Raw genomic sequence first — 17,586 nt, 5'->3', positions numbered from 1 at the left:
TTCAAGTCCTTCCTATTCCTCTGAGACTGGGCTTTTGGAATTCCAAACCAAGGAAACATTTTGGTATCAGAATTGCTGCTAAGGCAATAAATGTGGAAGTTCAGGCTGACTGAAAGGAGAGGAACCAAGACCTGGAGGGAGAGACAAGAAACTTAAAGTACATAGTAGTTTCAACACACCCCACCATTGCTTTGTCCTCTCCACGCTCACCATCACTTCTCTAATGGCAGGACTTTGTTGCCTGTTACTTTAGCCTCCTAACCAAGCTTCCCATACTGCCTCCCTGCTTTGAAATTCATAAAGAAAAAGTCACATCAACCTTACCCAAAATGGTTTTATTTAACAAATGTCAAAGCAGACAAATATTTCTCATCAGTCATATGACACACTCTTCAGCTAGCACTCTGAGCATCACACTTAACCCATTTGATAGCATCCAGAGACAAATGCATATGACTCATTCTTCAAATGGAGCCAGGCAGAAGCCCCATCCCACCTTTATTTGGAAGGATGGCCTCTCACAGACAAAGAAAGAAGCACCAAGACTTAATGGGCCTCCACATTATCTGCCTGCTAGCCTGCCGTGGTTACTAAATTATTTGCATAGATTCATCCTTTTAAGATTCACATACATAGTCCCCAAGTAGTGCCTATTAAGTAGAACTTTTTATTTAAGTGGCATATTGAAGCCACATCAAGGGAGAAAGTAGTTGATAAGGATGAAATGAACATCCTTGTAACCTATAGGATTTAGGTTTGGGAATAGCTCCTTCAATTAAAGTAATTCTTTTCAAGTACAATTTGCAAAATGTAATTTTTATGTCTGACTCTTCCCAAAGTCTTTTACCATTATATAAAATTTCCATAATTACTTTCTGAAAGGAAAATTTCCTTTTCCAAAGTCTATGAGTTTCCAAAATATTCCTGATTCCTTCCTCAGTCCCACAGTCCTTAAAGTAAGATAAAGCAAAAGTTCAGTTGCTACAGAAACCTTAAATCAGTGAAAAGGCTTATAGGTATTTACCTAAACACCTAAAGTGTTAAAATATGTGTGGAAAGGACAAAGAATTGGAGGAAGAGTTTCCCAAGGACAACACCTCCTCAAAACCATCTCAGAGTGTTTCCTCACCTATTTCCAACTTTCCTCTTGGAGATCCTGATTCCCTAGGCCTGGAGCAGACCCAGGAGGCATCATCATAAACTTCCCCAGGTGATGCCAATGAGCACACATTTGGGCTCCCACTAATCTTCCTTCCAGCTTTGATGTCCCAGTGGTCCCAGTCTTTCAATAAGCAAGGAGCATTTGCCCCCAGAGACCCCTACTTTTTAAGGGGACATCAAAATACATGAGTTCAGGCTGGGGATTTAGTTCAGTGGCACCACATCTGCCTCACAAGCACAAGGTCATGAGTTTGATCCCCATACCAAAAATAAAAATAAAAACAAAAACAAAAGACAAGGGTTCTACCTTTACAGGTCTGTTCTTGGTGGTTCTTAACAGTAATAGCAACAGCTATGGTGCACTGGATGCTTTCTACTTACAGTCAAGCTCTCAGTAACACAACATACACACACATACACACACACACACACACACACACACGATTGAGCTACAGACTTTTCAAACACCACCTGAATTCTTACAGTAACCTGCCTAGGTAGATCTAATAACCTCCCTTCCACTGATGAAGCAACCTAGCTTGGAGAGGTTGAGAAACTCATCCCAACTCCCCTAGCTTGTGTGGGATGTAAGCTGGATTTGAACTCACAGCTGCTGGTTTCAAAGCCATAGGATTAATCATCATGCTGCCCATCTGCTGTAACAAAAGGCATGGGATTACTATTTATAGAGGTAGTGAGGACTCAAACCCCAAATCCTAACCAATCCTTCCAACCACAAAGTATGCAAAGACACACCAAAGGGCAAGCATGGCCATTTCTTTTTGAGGCATTAGTCAAAACAGTCCAAAAGTGAAAACATAAAAATAAATAAATAAATAAATAAATAAAATAAAATAAAAATTAAAAAGTGGAAACAACTCAAATATTCTTCAACAGATAAATGGATAAGCAAAAGGTGCATGTATGAACAATGGAATATATTATTCAGCCCTAGAAAAGAATGAAATCCTGATACATGCTACAACACAGTTGAGTCTTAAAAACCTTGTGCTAAATGAAATAAGTCAGTTACAAAAGAAAAACTATTATATAAGTCCACTTAGACACTTATAAAGTACCTAGAATAGGTACTTAGAATAGGTAAATACACCACAACTACAACCAATGTGGGTTAATCCTACGCCTGTAATGCCAGCACTTGGGAGGCTGAAGCAGGTGAATCACCACAAGTTCAAGCCTATCCTGGGCTACATAGTGAGTTCCATGCCAGTCTGAACTACAAACAAGGCCGTGAATCAAAACGCAAAAGAAAAAATCCTGGAAATATACGAATGTTTTCATATTAGAAATTCCATGAGTTAAAAAAGACAAATTTTTAAAAGACTCTAAATACTGTTACTGAGCCCCAAGTTATTTCCTATGTTAATGATTGCCAATCAGCTCTGCTGCCATAAAGCGAGGTGTCAGGATCTCACTGTAAAGTGGCACCAGATGAGAGTCATTTGTAGAGTTTTATACTCTTTTATTTTACATTTTTCTTCTGTTTGCCCAGAAAAAAAAATCAATTTAGTAAACACATGAACTGTCTTTTAAAATGTGATTTATGGGGCTATTTAAATAATTATCATTGGAAGTCCCCCACTGCCCCATAGCACTTTCTGTTCACTAGTCCTCAAGACTTCAAATTACAAATGTTCAGCCAAGTAAACTTTCTAACCTACAATAGATTTCATTTTTTTCTTCATCACAAACAGTGTGGTGTTCCCCACACACCTGTAACAGGGCTTTAATGGAGCAGCTCTCTATAGTTTTGAAGGTGGAGAGATGATAGAGTAACCGATAAAATCACGGGCAGTATGGGTCTGCAGAGGGACATTCAACACATTGTAGGAGGCCAAGGTCTGGGACACTTAAGCTTTTTAAGTGTCAAAGGGGTAAACAAAGAACAAACAAAAATAAAATGGTTTACTAAACGTACAGAGGTATAATACATTTTCTGACATTGTTCAGACTGTGTATGTGAACACTGGAAAGGCTTTAGGTAAATCTGTGGGTGACATCTCCATTCTCAAATTTTGAATAAATGCTTGATAGCTGTTACTTATATGTCATTTGAATTTAAGTAATTTAGAATTAATTATATTTTTTGAGAGAAATTCTTCCTTCTTACGCAGAACTACAATATGAAGGAAGACTAGACTAATTTACAGATCAGACAGCATAATGAGATATGGACATAAAAGGAGTCTTTGAGTCACTTGAAGTTACCAACTGGGAAAATCATCTGAGTCTGACCACAGTACATCCAGACCTTGGTGTTCTTGCCAAAGAGCAAACCCTGTCCCATTCCATTCACTCAGCTCCAGTCACACTGGCCTCCTCTCCAGTTCTAATATTCAAATTCCTTTCTGCCTGGGGACCTTTGTATATGCTGTTCCCTCTGCCTAGAATGATCTCCCTAGAGAAATCTGCATATTCACTAACTGGTCTTTCCGATGTCTACTTTAATGGTTCTTCTTCCAGGTGCCTCCCATGACTTCAGATCAGCCATGCCCCTGTGTTATGGACTGCTGTGGTTTGAATGTGGGTTGTCCTCACCAAAACAACGTTGAGGTTTTATTTCCCAAGGTAATGGCATCAAAAGGTGGTAGGACCTTTAAGAGGTAGATCCCAGTGGGTAGTGACTGGGTTATGAGCACCCTCTGTGAAAGGCTTACTGCTGGTCTCTTGGGGAATTCATCCCCCTGAGAGGAGTTGTTATAAAAGAGCGAGTCTGGCCCATCTCACTTTCTTGCTTTCTCTATTTCCATGTGACACTTGACCCTCACTCTTCCCTCCAACTATGTGATATGATCTACCATAAGGCCCTCATCAGAACCCAGTGGTGGCACTATGTCCTTGGACTTCTATAAATGTAAGCCTCTTCTTATGAAGTATCCAGCCTCAGTTAGCTTTGTATCGCAACATGAAACAGACCAAGACACCCTGGATTCACCCTGTACTTCTCCCTTAGCAGCCTTCCTCACAATTGAAATTAGTAGCCTAGGGAATCATATCTGTTCCACTCAACCCTAAACTCCACAGAATTGGCTGTGTATTTATCAGAACTAGCTACAAATATGGTAGGATCCAGTGCAAAATGAAAATATGGATTCTTTTTGTTTAAATATTAAGAATTTTAAGACAGTGACAATAGAACATTGGGCCCCTCCTATATATGTGGCTTTGGGCAACTGTGCAGGTCATATGCCCATGAAAACAGCTTTGGTATTATTCACTGCTACCTCTGCAGCTCCTAGCCCAAGGCTCGGCACACAGCAAGTGCCAAATAAATATTTATTTATAAGTAGATAGAATACAAGAATTCTCTGATATTTGGCTCTTCCATCATTCCACCCATCTCCCATCATTTCAAGCCAAAAAATGTGATTCCTGCTATGGTTATTCCTTCACAGTCGGCTTTGCATGTCTTTCTTTAAAGGTCAGAACCTTCCTTGGCAGCTTCATCCAGAGCCACTAAGATTGAGATTTCTCAGAAATTGCAGCTGAGAAATGTGTTTTTGTGTTTCCTTAAAGGAGACTCCCATACATCCTTTGGTGAACTGTTCTTGAAGAGGAGGGAAAAATCAATGCCTTCAGATAGCATTACCTTGCCCTGAATAATCCTAAAGCTGCCATGACTTACTGTAGAGAGTATAATTGAAGTGAGGATAAACTGCACACCATTTCAAAGTCTACTAAATTGAAACCGTTCTTTTTGTTGACACATACTTGGGAAGCTGTAGATAATGTGATTTAAAATAAATACACTGGCCCAGTATACTTATATAATTGAAATAAATATGGAATAACCCATAGAGTCCACAGACAGTTGGGTAAATTAACCCTTTGTGTACTAGGTGACAAGACACCTACCTAAAAAGGGAAACGTGACACCGAGAAGATATTGGGAAGGAGAAAAGAATACACATCCTCAAATGAGATGGACACTTTCCAATACTGAGTTTTTAGAGACTTGGCCTGAGGTGTATAAAAAATATTCTGCCACGTGATGAATCTTCTCTTGACTCACACCAATACAATCTGTTGAGTCAATATTAAGGACTCCTGATGCCTCAGGACAATGACTGCAGTGACTTAGAGGCAGAGAGATCACACACAAAGAATCAGCTCTCCTTCCTCTCATGGTTTCTAAAGAATGAAAAGCAATATCCCAAAAGCTGTGTTAAAATGGTTTCATCTGAGACCTTTTAAGCAATGTTTGAATGTATATGTGGTGTCATCGAAAAATACAGTGAATATTTAAATTAAAATTTTTTATTTCAAAAAGAATTAAGATATATTATGTACAAGTACAAATTCCCTATGATAAATGTGATCATTATGTATGTCAAAAGTGTACCAATACAATTATTTTTAAAATTTATTTCAGTAAAAGATAATCATTAATCCTACTTAGAACACTCTCCCTCACTTTAAACACACTTATTTCATCATTTTTGTCACTTTCTGAAGCAGTTCTGAAAGTCCTCTCTCATGAGTGTCTTCATTTGCACTGCCATGGCTGCCTCAATGTCCTGAAGAGATTCAAAACATTTACCATTCATGGTCATTTTGACTTTGAGGAAGAGCCAGAAGTCACACAGTGACAGATTCTGAGTATAAGATGGATGAGGACACACAACAGTGGTTTTTACAAGCCTTTTTCCACTGGATGGTACTGGGGAGCAGCGTTCACTATGTTTTTGACCACACCTCATAAAGACACCCACAGAAGAGAAATTCCAGAACTGCTCCTGAAAAATGGCAAGAATCCTGGGTGCGATTAAAGCAAGAGGGGAGTATTTTGAGGAGGGTTAATGGCAATGTGTCTTCTATTGTATAATTTTTAATTTAAACATTCATCATATATTTTGATCATCCCTTGAACTTCTCAGTCTGGATGTACAGAAGACCCAAGGGTTGAGTACCTACCATTTAGGCTTCATGAGAGAAGCAATACGACCATGAATGATAGTACAGATCCTTCTTAAGGTTTAGGTCAACAGTGATGATAGGAGCCAGTTAGTGCTCTGTGAAGGTCTGTGGCTCGCAGGTCTGGTCCTGAAGTCAGTGTATCTGATCAGTTAGAAAGGAAGTGAAGCATGAACTGAGAATGAATAAGAACAAAATGGAACCAGAAGAGCATTCTGAAAGGATAAAGAATTGGAGCTGGTGTTCGGCTCTCACAGGAACCCACAGGTCTTACCACCTCTAAGCCTCCACCATCGTTGATTTGGATGACCTGATTTGGAGCTGGTCCCCTTCACCATGGGTCACCCGAGAGCTTGATCCAGGATTCCTGAAACCTGGTGGGAGTTGGAAGAGCTGTGGGCCCCACCGCCAGCCACACCCACTGTAGAAGCCAGCATGGGGGCAATATCACCTGACTCCGTGCCAATCGTCAAGCAGAAGAGGGTAGTCACTTCACTTCCATCCACCAGCTTCAACACAAGTTTTTCTCAATACCAAGCCTAATTCAGGACAGTGCAGGTAAAGGAATTCTGGAAAATATAGCTCCAGCTTAGCTAAAAGGAAAAATACAAAGTCCCAGTGGACAATAAATTAGCAGACCACCAAAAACATGTCTTATCAGAGCTCTTCTGAATCATCTTTGAACACAAAACTTTTCAGTCAGGATATACACTAATACCTAAGAGAATATGACTGAAATTAGACACAGGCCTCATCTGGGTAGAACAGTAGTTTCCCTCCAATGGGTATTTGGTAATGTCTCCAGACATCTGAGGATGTCATAACTGGGATGTGCTATAGATATCTAGTAGTTAGAGCCAAAGGATGCTACTAAACATCCCATTGTGCACAGGACAGCCACTCACTACAAACAAATGTACAGACCAAAATATAAATAATGCTGAGATTGCAAAATTTGCTCATCAGAAAAGGTGTACACAACAGCCTACAGTCCTGTGGTTCCTAAAAAACCCAGAAAAGACTCATAATATGGGCCATAACATGTCATTTAAGAGAAGCTTGAGTGTAAGACAGAGAGCATATCATGTTGAAGATGAGCCGGTAGCAGTGACAGAGCCAAAATCAGAGCCAGAACCTGAGGAGAGAGTCTTCCAGGAGAAAGTGTATCTTCATACCTCACCACACCTGAAAGCAGAACCTGATCCAACTGCAGAGATGGCAGCTCAATCATTGCCTTTCTCCTCTAGGGCAGTTTCCAACTGGGAGCTGGAAGCCTGGTATGAGGACCTGCAGGAAGTCCTGTCCTCAGATGAAAACAGGGGTAACTATATCTCACCCCCTGGAAACGAAGAGGAAGAATCAAAAACATTCATCACTCTTGACCCTGCATCTCTTGCTTGGCTGACTGAGGAACCAGGACCACCAGAGATCACAAGCACCTCCCACAGCCCTCGCTCTCCAGATTCCAGTAAGAGCTCCCTAGCTCAGGAGGAAGAGGAAGGCCAAGGAAGAACCAGGAAATGAAAACAGAGTGGCCAGTGGCCAGTCCTGGCTGGAAAACAAAGAGTGAAGGAAAAAGAACAAGAGAATGAAAGGAAAGTGGCACAGCTAACAGAAGAGAATGAACGGCTCAAGCAGGAAATTGAGTGCCTGACCAGGGAAGTAGAGGCAACGCACCGAGCTCTGATTGACCGAATGGTTAATCTGCATCAAGCATGAACAAATGAGGCCATCACTCCCCAGCTCTGGCTACCACCTACCTTTCCCAGAAGTAGCTATTGACCACCTTCATACCAGTGCCAATGATGTGACCCTCAAAGCCTTGGGGTAGACAAAAGGAAAGGGTCTCAGCTTGTATATAGAGGGTGTACATTTATTTATTATTGTCTGCATCCATTAAAGTGACTTTTGTAACCTTAAAAAAAATGTCATTTAAAACTCCATACTAATTAAAAACAACAGATTTTTCATTTGTTTGTTACAGTACGGGAATTGGACCTGGGGTTGTCTCACCAACCTACATCATCAGCCCTTTTTACTTTTTATATTGAGGAGACAAGATCTCACTAGGTAACTAAGTTGCCTAGATAAGATTCAAACTTGTGATCTTCCTGCTTCAGCCTCCCAAATTCTAGAATTACAAATGAGTACTACCATGCCTAGGTAAAATTAGAGAATCTTATTGTTAAAAGAAACAATATAGGCAGGAGCAGTGGTACACACCTGTAATTCCAACACTCTTGAGTAGAAGACTACAAATTGAAGCCCCGCGTGAGTAATTTAATGACTTAGCAAGACCCTGTCTCAAAATTTAAAAAGGCAAGGGTTGTAGCTCAGTGAGAAGACCCTAGATTCAATCCCCAGCATACCATAAAAATTGATTAATTAAAATGAAGTGAATCAGTACATACAAGCACAGTTATTAGAGGTCTTAAAAAAGAAGATTACTCAATAGATAGCATATACAGGGTAATCTAGAAAAGGGCAAGACTGAATAAGTCCATGCAGCTCCCTCTTTTGAGAGGACAGCTTCTTTCTATAGCCAGAGAAAGGATACCACCAGGAGCCCTCATCCATGGCAAATAACCAGCTCTTCCCTGGTGCCACATAGCCTTTGGGCTGCCAACAAACATTCATTGTCGGATTTTTAAATGTTTTGCTAAATGCTTTTTTAAAAAACTCATTTTATTCACAGTCACTTTACAGCTGGTGGCTGCTAATTGTCATCTGTTAGATTGGGCATCAGAATGTGTCATCAGAAACTCTGTCCATCTGTCCTGGGCTCTATCAGGCTTCCTTATGCTTCCCATCCCAACCGCTTCCTTCCTGCTCTCCCCAGGGCAGCCCTTGCAGAGCCAGGCTTCTCAGGGAGGGGAGGATGGGTTCTTATTCATGGGGTTCCATTGGTTTCCAAGTGTAAACAGACCCCTGATTTCAAAATAAAAGCCTGAAGACATGGGTCCTGGTATGGCTGTGTCAGCCTGAAACATCAAATTCTTTTTTTACAGAGGTTGTTACAAAGAAATTATTACATGAATACAGTAACAGACATACAGACACACCTGGCCCCTGAGCCTACTCCTAGCCTTCATGAGGTGTTAATAGCTTCTACCTCTGAGTGATAAGATTATTTTCTTCATTTTGTTGGATCTGTGTTTGGTAATGTTTCCATACGAAACACTATCATTTTTGCAATAAGAAATAAAAATAATAAAAGCTGTCTGTAAGAGGAAATAGTAAGGCCTGGCTTGCCTATCTAAAAGTGCTGTACCAAGAAGAAAACAAAGAGACATCTATAATTATCTTCATCAAGTGAAGCCCAGACAAATGTAAAGAATTACTGCTATCCTTGCTAACCATGCTAAATGCTTTAGGTGCCTTGAATAGAATTTTATCATAACATTGTTCTTTTCCTTTCCTTTCATTCTTCCTTATTCACTCCTTGCTAAGTACTTGGCCAAGAACAAAAGCACCCCAAGGTATTGTTCTGCCCAGCTAGGATTCACAACTGAAAAGCTTCCAGGCAAAGAGGGATCACAAATAAATCTCAAAGGCCACAGTCTCCATCTCTTCGTTCACCATTAAGAATCTAGCATCAGGGCATTCATGAATACACCTAGAATCTGTCCTGGTTTCTCAAAATCAAGAAATAGCATTTCCCATCTCACATGTGCTACTATGCCACACCTCTTCTTGCTTCTTTCATCCACTGACTCATTTGGTATTTTTTCCAGTCTTGTCTATTCCGACCACAATGCTGGGTCCTAGAAATACAAGATGACAGGGTAGATATGTTTCTTGTCTTTATAGAGCTTCATTCTGGCAGACGAGAACAATATTGATCAATCACCTAGCTATTTAAGCTCATTTTGGGGAAAAGATACAAAAATTAAGTATAAGAGGTTACCAGAGTATATATCAGGGAATTCTGATGTAGTCAAGGGATCTGAAAAGAGTGACATTTGGGCTGAGAAATGGGTAAAAGGAATTAGGAATTAACAGGTCAAAGCAAAGAAAAGAAAGAATATTCCAACAAGAAAAACAGCTCATAATTTATTTTACATATGGGAGAGGGGATACTGGGAGGACTGAACCCAGGTTCTTCCCACTTGGCTATATCTGCAGTCTTTTGTTATTTTTTATTTTGAGACATGCTGTCACTAAGTAGCTAAACTGCCCAGACTGGACTCGAACTTACAATCCCCCTGTCTCAGCCCCCCAGACTGCTGAGATTACAGGTGTGTACCACCATGGCTGGCTCCATAACACATTTTCTTAAATGCAATTTGTGTAATACAGTAAATGAAAATGGCAAGCTAGAGAGCCAGGAGGCTGCACAGGGAGACCAAGCCAAAGCACTCAGGCCTCAGAAGCCAAGTGAGGCTCTTGGTCTTAAGGCCATGGTGTTAAGCCATGGATGGGTTTGTAGCAGGAAGATGGCATTTAGGCTGTGTGTGTGTGTGTGTGTGTGTGTGTGTGTGTAACATTACTGTGGCCTTTGTGTAAGGAATGTATCTGAGAGATAATAGGTGGCAAACTACCACTCATTCACAAATCCTTCTCCCCTTCATCCTAAGCACATCTTCAACCAACTACACCCTCCATTTTCCATCCTCTCATGTAGCCAGGTGTGGAATGAAATAAAGCCTGGCCACCACGTGTAAGCATACACAGCGTGTTCAGCGTCCTTTCCTTGTTTACAAGGGGAGTGCTTGCCTGAGGCTTCCTCTAGCCTTTTCTGTGGGCTGGAATACGGAGGTAGCTATGACCCAGCATCAACCAAGGGGATGAGGACAACATCCTCAGAACTGGAAGAGCAACACACAGAAACCAGCCCAGCCCCAGAGACTTCCTGGCACAGACCTGCTCGATTATCACTCTGGATTGTTTCACAAGAGAGAAGGTCTCCTTTGAGCCACTTCATTTTGGGGTCTCTATTACAGCAGCTTAATCTTCACTCTAACTAAAATGTGAACATCCAGTAAATTCTTTAGTTGTAAGCAATAGAATTTCACTCAAGTTAACTTAAAGAGAAAGATAAAAGTATATATAAGATGGCTATGGGCTAGGATCCAGAACAAAAGAAAAATGTAAAGAACCTGGTTTGGAGGTAAAAATAAACGAAGTCTCTTCTGGTATTGACAATGGGACAAATAGCTAATCATTTTCACTTTTTTTACATTGTCCTCCAAATTCACTTCTTTCTTTCTTTCTTTTTCTTTCTTTTTTTTTTTTTTGGTACTGAGGATCGAACTCAGGACCTTACACTTGTGAGGCAGGTGATGGAACCACTGAGCTAAACCCCCGGCCCTTATCCTCCAAATTCAAATTCCTAAGACAGACAATCTGAATGTCTAGCATAGGTCACGTGTCTAACTCTGGACCAGCTGAGGAGGGTGGAGAGAGTGGGGAGAATCTCCTTTGATATTTCCACTAAGTCAAATCTAAAGGAAATGGATAGTTCCCCCTGAAAAAAAATAATGGCGCTAAAACAGAAATGAATGTCTAACCCAAGAGAGCAAGAGTGAATATGGAGCAAACTGTTAGGAAGCTACTGCAAAAGTCCAGGCAAGCACTGATGTTGTCTTAGTTAGGGATAAGAATAATGATTTTAGAAATAGAAATGTAAGATACATCTAGGAGGTCAAATCAAAAAGACTTAATGCATATTTACTGTATATTGGTTATCTCTCTTATAACACAATTAACTTTTGAACTGTAAAATCCCAAACCAAAAATTACACTTAATTGAATTTCTACTTCCTGTGAAAGTGGAGTAGCTTATATAAAACTAACCTTCTGATATGACAAATATAAACTTTGAGCAAAATATGAAGCAAATTATTTGCAGCTGTTTTCTTTCTTTCTTTTCTTTTCTTTTTTTTTTTTTTTTTTTGTACCAGGGATCAAACTCAGTACCTTGCACTTGCAAGGCAGGCATGGCGCCACTGAGCTAAATCTTCAGCCCTTGCAGCTGTTTTCTTTTGAAGGATGAAGTAGAAGTACATATAGGCTGGCATGAGATGATGTCTATTATATTTATTGAGGAAATGTAATAACAAAATGATAAATAGTATGTTAACAGGAGGAGAATAGAAAGAGATGTAAGAATGCATGAATAAAGGACCGCAAAAAATACTGCTCTGGCAGAAAGGAGGGGATAATATTATCAACTTAGAGAAATAAAGGCTTAAATACATTATTTTTAAATATGTGTCATACACTGAGAGTCTGCAAGTCTTCTTGATAACTTCAGAAGAATCATAGCCACTGGGGAAATTTTTTTAATGCTCACAAGAATATTTCTAGAGACTCAGGATAAAAGTCAACCTACCTACTACTTAGGCTGGCTTCTTCCCAACTCTTTTCATATGTCACTTTTCAGTAAATAGTCTACAAAAGAGACCTAAGGCTCAATTCAAAGATGAGCTATAACTTTTGAAAGAGCCACTAGCTGACTCATGCAAATAAAATCCAAGGAAAATGCCAAATGAAGATTATACACACACAAACACATACAAACCCTAGAAGCAAGTGAAAACGATGACCATCAATTCTATATGAGATCAAAATTTTAAAGAAAATATAATGCTTATGAAACAAGATCCCAAAGAAAAGATACAAGAGCTTAAGGGAAAAAATAATAAGGCATATAAAAAAGCTACTTTTTAAAAATTATTTGGTAGAGTTCAGAAGAAAAGTAAAACTATCACAAAAATCACATTAGAAACAACAGAAGAGTAAAATTGATAATTGATGTCTCTAGGCATGTAGAACTAGATTAAGAAAATTGAGTAAAATGTAGTAGGTATAAAGAAAAATATAAAAGATATGAGAGAAAATAGTAGATGAAAAAGACAAGGAGAGCCAATGGTGCTGCCTTGAAAGAAACAAAGAACAGAAAACATAATGATAAAATTCAAAACAGAATCTTTTCCAAGTAAAGGAAATCTGCAGATTGACTAATTATATAGTGTCTTAGAAAAATTTTATGTAGGGCCAGGGATTTAGCTCAGTGGTTCCGCCACCTGCCTCGCAAGCACAAGGTCCTGAGTTTGATTCCTGGTACAAAAAAAAAAATTATGTAAATTGAGGAAAATAAGACATATTCAGTAAAAATTGCTGTGTTTCAAAAATAGTGAAAATATACTATAGATAAAGAATCAGAAAAAAATCAGATCACATTTATAGGAGGAAATATCACACTCTTCTTAGACTGCTCCACACCAGCATTTAATGCTAAAAGACTGTGAGTTGAGGTCTACAAGTTCTTCAAGGAAGCAATAAACACTTTCAAACATGTACATACTCAGGAATGTTATTGTCATTAATACTTTTTGAATAAATTACTAAAATTCTAGTTAAAGAAAATAATTAACAAGTTATAATAGAAAAGCTGGGGGAAAACAACACATAAGATTAAATGATTGTGAGACTCATTCTTATAAATAGCATATAGATATAATAATTTATAATATTATAGAAATCACAATGTAACAAAAATAGTATAGCAGAGAAAAGAGAGAAGGTATATGTATCAATGTATACATAAAAGCATACAAATATTCTCTCTAAGGTTAACTTTAATGTGTTAAGGAAGAACCTTAAATTCACATTACTAAATGAAACAAATCAATCTGAAAAGGTTACATACTGTAATGGTTCCAACAATATAATATTCTGGAAAAGGCAAAACTATAGAGAAAATAAATGGTATCCAGAGATTTCAGGGGAATGAGAACAAGATGAATAAGTAGAGCAAGAAAATCACAGGAGATTTTTACAGTGAAACTATTATTCTGTTTGATATTATAATGATGAATATATGTTGTTATACATTTGCCAAAACCCATAGAATGTATACCACCAGGCATGAACCTTAATACTTCCATGGATTTTACTTAATAATGTGTTGTTATTGCCTTATCAGTTGATCAATTGTAACAAATATACTACACTAATGCACGATGTTAAAATTGGGGAAATGGGAGGAGGGAAAGAAGGTAGATGGAAACTACTTTTTTCTCATTTTTTCTATAAAACTAAACCAACTCAAAAAACAATAATCTAGTAAATTTTGAAATAGCCCTGTTGAAAATTATGAATATAGTAAAAAAAGATCTAAAAAAAGAAAATTATGAATAATAACATATACTAATTTCTTGGGGGATGATATTTAAGAAAATGTAAAAGCATTTTATCAAGATACAATGACCTCAGGCTGGGGATTTAGCTCAGTGGCACCACGCCTGCCTCACAAACACAAGGTCCTGAGTTCCACCCCTGTTACCACACACAAAAAAAGATATAATGATCTACTACAAACTCTAAAAATTTAAGTGAAAGATTTGAAAGAGACATATTAATGGCTTAATCCTATGAAGAGATGTTTGTCATCATCATCAAGATATTGAAAAATTTTAATTACAGCAAGAGATCACTGCACACCCACTACACTGGCTAAAGTTGGAAAGACTGAGAATACCATGTGTTAATGAGAATACCATGTGTTAATGAGAATATGGAGCTGCTATAGTTAGGATCTCAAATATTCCTCCCAAAGGGCCATATGTTAAAGATTTGACCTCCAGCCAGTGGTGCTATTAGGAATTGGTGAAGCCTTTAAGAGATGTGGCCTAGTGGGAGGTCCTAGGTGATTAACATATGACCTTGAAAAAAATAGTGGAATCCCAACCCCTTCCTCATCCTTTTCACCTTCTGGGATGAAGTGAGCAGTTTTGCTCTGCCATATGCTACCTGCCATGATGTGTTGACTTGCCACAGGCCCCAAAGCAATGGAGCCAACCAACCATGGACTGAAACTTCCCAAACTCTGTCCCTAAATAAACCTTTCCACCTAATGAGTCAATTATCTCAGGTATTTTGTTCCAGTCACAGAGAATTAACACAGGAGCAAGCAAAATTCTCATATATTGTTCGTGAGAGTGTAAAATAATACAATCACTTTGGAAAACTAGTCTATTAAAAAAAAGTAAACATATCCACCTACTGTATGATTCAGTCATCCCTGTCCCAGGAACTTAGGTTAGAAAACTGAAAACCTATGTCCACAAAAAGATTTGTACATAAATATCTACATCAGCTTTATTCATAATAGTCCCAAACTATAAATAATCCAAATGTCCACCTCAGGCTAAATGGATTGAAATAACTGAGGACCCATTTAATCACTGGTATGTTGCTCAGAAATAAAAACAAAGTACCTATTCACACACTAACATGAATGATGATTAGAACATTAAGCTGCATGAAAGGAACAGATAGAGTAAATTTCCACTTATATGAATTTCTAAAACAAGCAAAACTAATTTGTCGTATATAAAGCAGCTAAGTAGTTGCCTGAAGCTGGAGTGGTAAGAGAATTGCCCATAAAAGGACACAAGAGAATTGGGGGCCAGAGGGTAATGATATGATCTATACCTTATACACATGTTTGTCAAAACTCACACAACTGATCACATAAAATGACTGCATCTTATGACAGGCAAGTTATTATTTTCAAACTTTTTAAGAAAAAAGAGTGTAAGCTCTCCAAATTTTCAGAAGAAACAACACCATACATAATACACAGCATTTAAAAAGAAAGTATGAAACCAAAGAAAGCACCATGAAGCAAGTTATACCATGGGGTGGGGAGGTGAAAGAAGGAGAGAAAAATAGGCAGTGGCAGTGACAGTCTGAAAAACAGAAAGCATAACATAAAGTCAAGCCAATTGAAGACCCAGCTGTCTTCCAAGAAATGTTAAGGCAATAGCAATATTTAAAGGGAGCTTTAAATTGGAAGATATACCCATTGTAAAAATAATTCATTACCGATTTGTTTAGAAAAATCTGTATCTTTAATTAACAGATGTGGAATGGCCTTAGACTATGACAGAGACCAGGCCCCCAGAGACGCTAACAGGACTGCAACTTTTAGTGATCCTGTCCATAAGCTGAGGTCCTGCTGGAACTGAGATCAATCTTTGCTGTTCCACATGGGACTTACAGGAAGAATGTACATAAATAATCTGTGCCATCAACAGAAAATAATTACAGATATCCCAGGCCCTCCAACTCTTGAGCCAAAGTCAGGGTCAACAAAGCTACATTCTAATCCAGTTTTTAAAAAACAAAAAAGCAAGTTAGTGCTCAAGAGTCTCTGAGTACTGTAATGTTCCTGGCCTGGTTACTCAGAATCCTAGAAATTTCATCACCCTCAAAGGTAAGCCCACCTCTCACAGTAGATGCTGTCAGTGCCCTGCCCATAACCCCTCAGCACTCTCCTGTCCCACATACTCATGGCTTCTTCTTCAAGCTTCCGGACAGTGCCCAAAAGCTTTCTCTGGCTACAGGATCATGCTCCACCCCACACAAGGAGTAGAGTAGAGCTTCCATGCAGTTAATGTCTCACGGACTAGTAAACAAGGAATACAAGTGGATGAGTAAACATCCCAGATCCTATCCCTTGTGTATATAATGTAGAGCAATCTTCCAGAGGTGCCCAGTGGGATCAAGTGTTGGCCCCTGTATTGATTGTATTGACCATTCCTATATTGGCTATCTTCTCTTCCCTGTCTGAATTCCCTCTTCCCTTCTAGTACCTTCTGGATCAACTTCAAAAGAAACTGTTATCTTTAAATCCTTGTATCAAGACCGAGGGAATTTCTACCTTATGACACTAGTCTAATTTCTTTAAAAGGCTCTAATGTCAGATCCCGATATAAAGCCCAACTATATGTTACTCATAAGGCATGTGTCTAAAACAAAATTCCTCAGGAAGATTAGAAATAAAAGGATGGACAAGATATTCCAGCTAAAAATATGCAAACAATGACCACATGTGAGAAATGCCACCAATAAATCCCCCAAGAAATTTTCAACATTAGAAACACTTCACCTACCATTCCCTTACTGCAAATCAATAAGCCAAAATTAATGACAATGCACTAAATAAGAAATTTTTGTTCATCTTAGATAAACTGGCTCAAAAAGAAATGCATATCAAAATGTAAGCATACTTACAATGATAAAAAAAAACCATGTATATATAGAATGAAGCCACAACATAGTTCATGGGGAGAAGCAAAGCATAAAATATGTATGTTATTAAACTGGAAGGAATAAAAACAAGCTAAAAATACTTCCAAAGTTAAAAAATATAAAGAAATCAAAGATGAGAATTAACAATCAAAGCAAAAACTAGTGGCTTAAAAACAAAAAGCTGTGGGCCCGGGATTTAGCTTAGTGGTTCCGCCTGCCTCTCAAGCACAAGATCCAGAGTTCAATCCCAGTACCAAAAAAATAATTTTTTTTTTAAAAAATGCTGTCACTAGCAAACTAATGAAAGAGTGGGTTCTTTAGAAACAAACAACAAAATTGATATACCTTTAGCTAACTGAATAAATAAAGGAAGAAAACAGAATATATTTAAAACATATGCTAAATATTAAGTGATAGAGAAATAATAATAAAAAAGATAATTCAAAG

The 17,586-nt window shown here is 38.4% G+C and overlaps 2 pseudogenes; both read left to right on the top strand.

Moving 5' to 3' along the window:
- The first annotated feature begins 7,180 nt into the window (after positions 1-7,180).
- LOC147830685 (DDIT3 upstream open reading frame protein pseudogene) lies at positions 7,181-7,285 on the top strand (annotated as a pseudogene).
- On the top strand, positions 7,257-7,815 carry LOC101704088 (DNA damage-inducible transcript 3 protein pseudogene; annotated as a pseudogene).
- The last annotated feature ends 9,771 nt before the right edge of the window (positions 7,816-17,586 follow it).

This window comes from Heterocephalus glaber, unplaced genomic scaffold (genome assembly GCF_053883595.1).
Source record: "Heterocephalus glaber isolate CG9 unplaced genomic scaffold, H.glaber_assembly_v1.0 deba00000071, whole genome shotgun sequence".
NCBI classification, from domain to species: domain Eukaryota; kingdom Metazoa; phylum Chordata; class Mammalia; order Rodentia; family Bathyergidae; genus Heterocephalus; species Heterocephalus glaber.
Note: the sequence above shows the minus strand (reverse complement) of the source record. Positions and strands in the feature narration are given on the sequence as shown.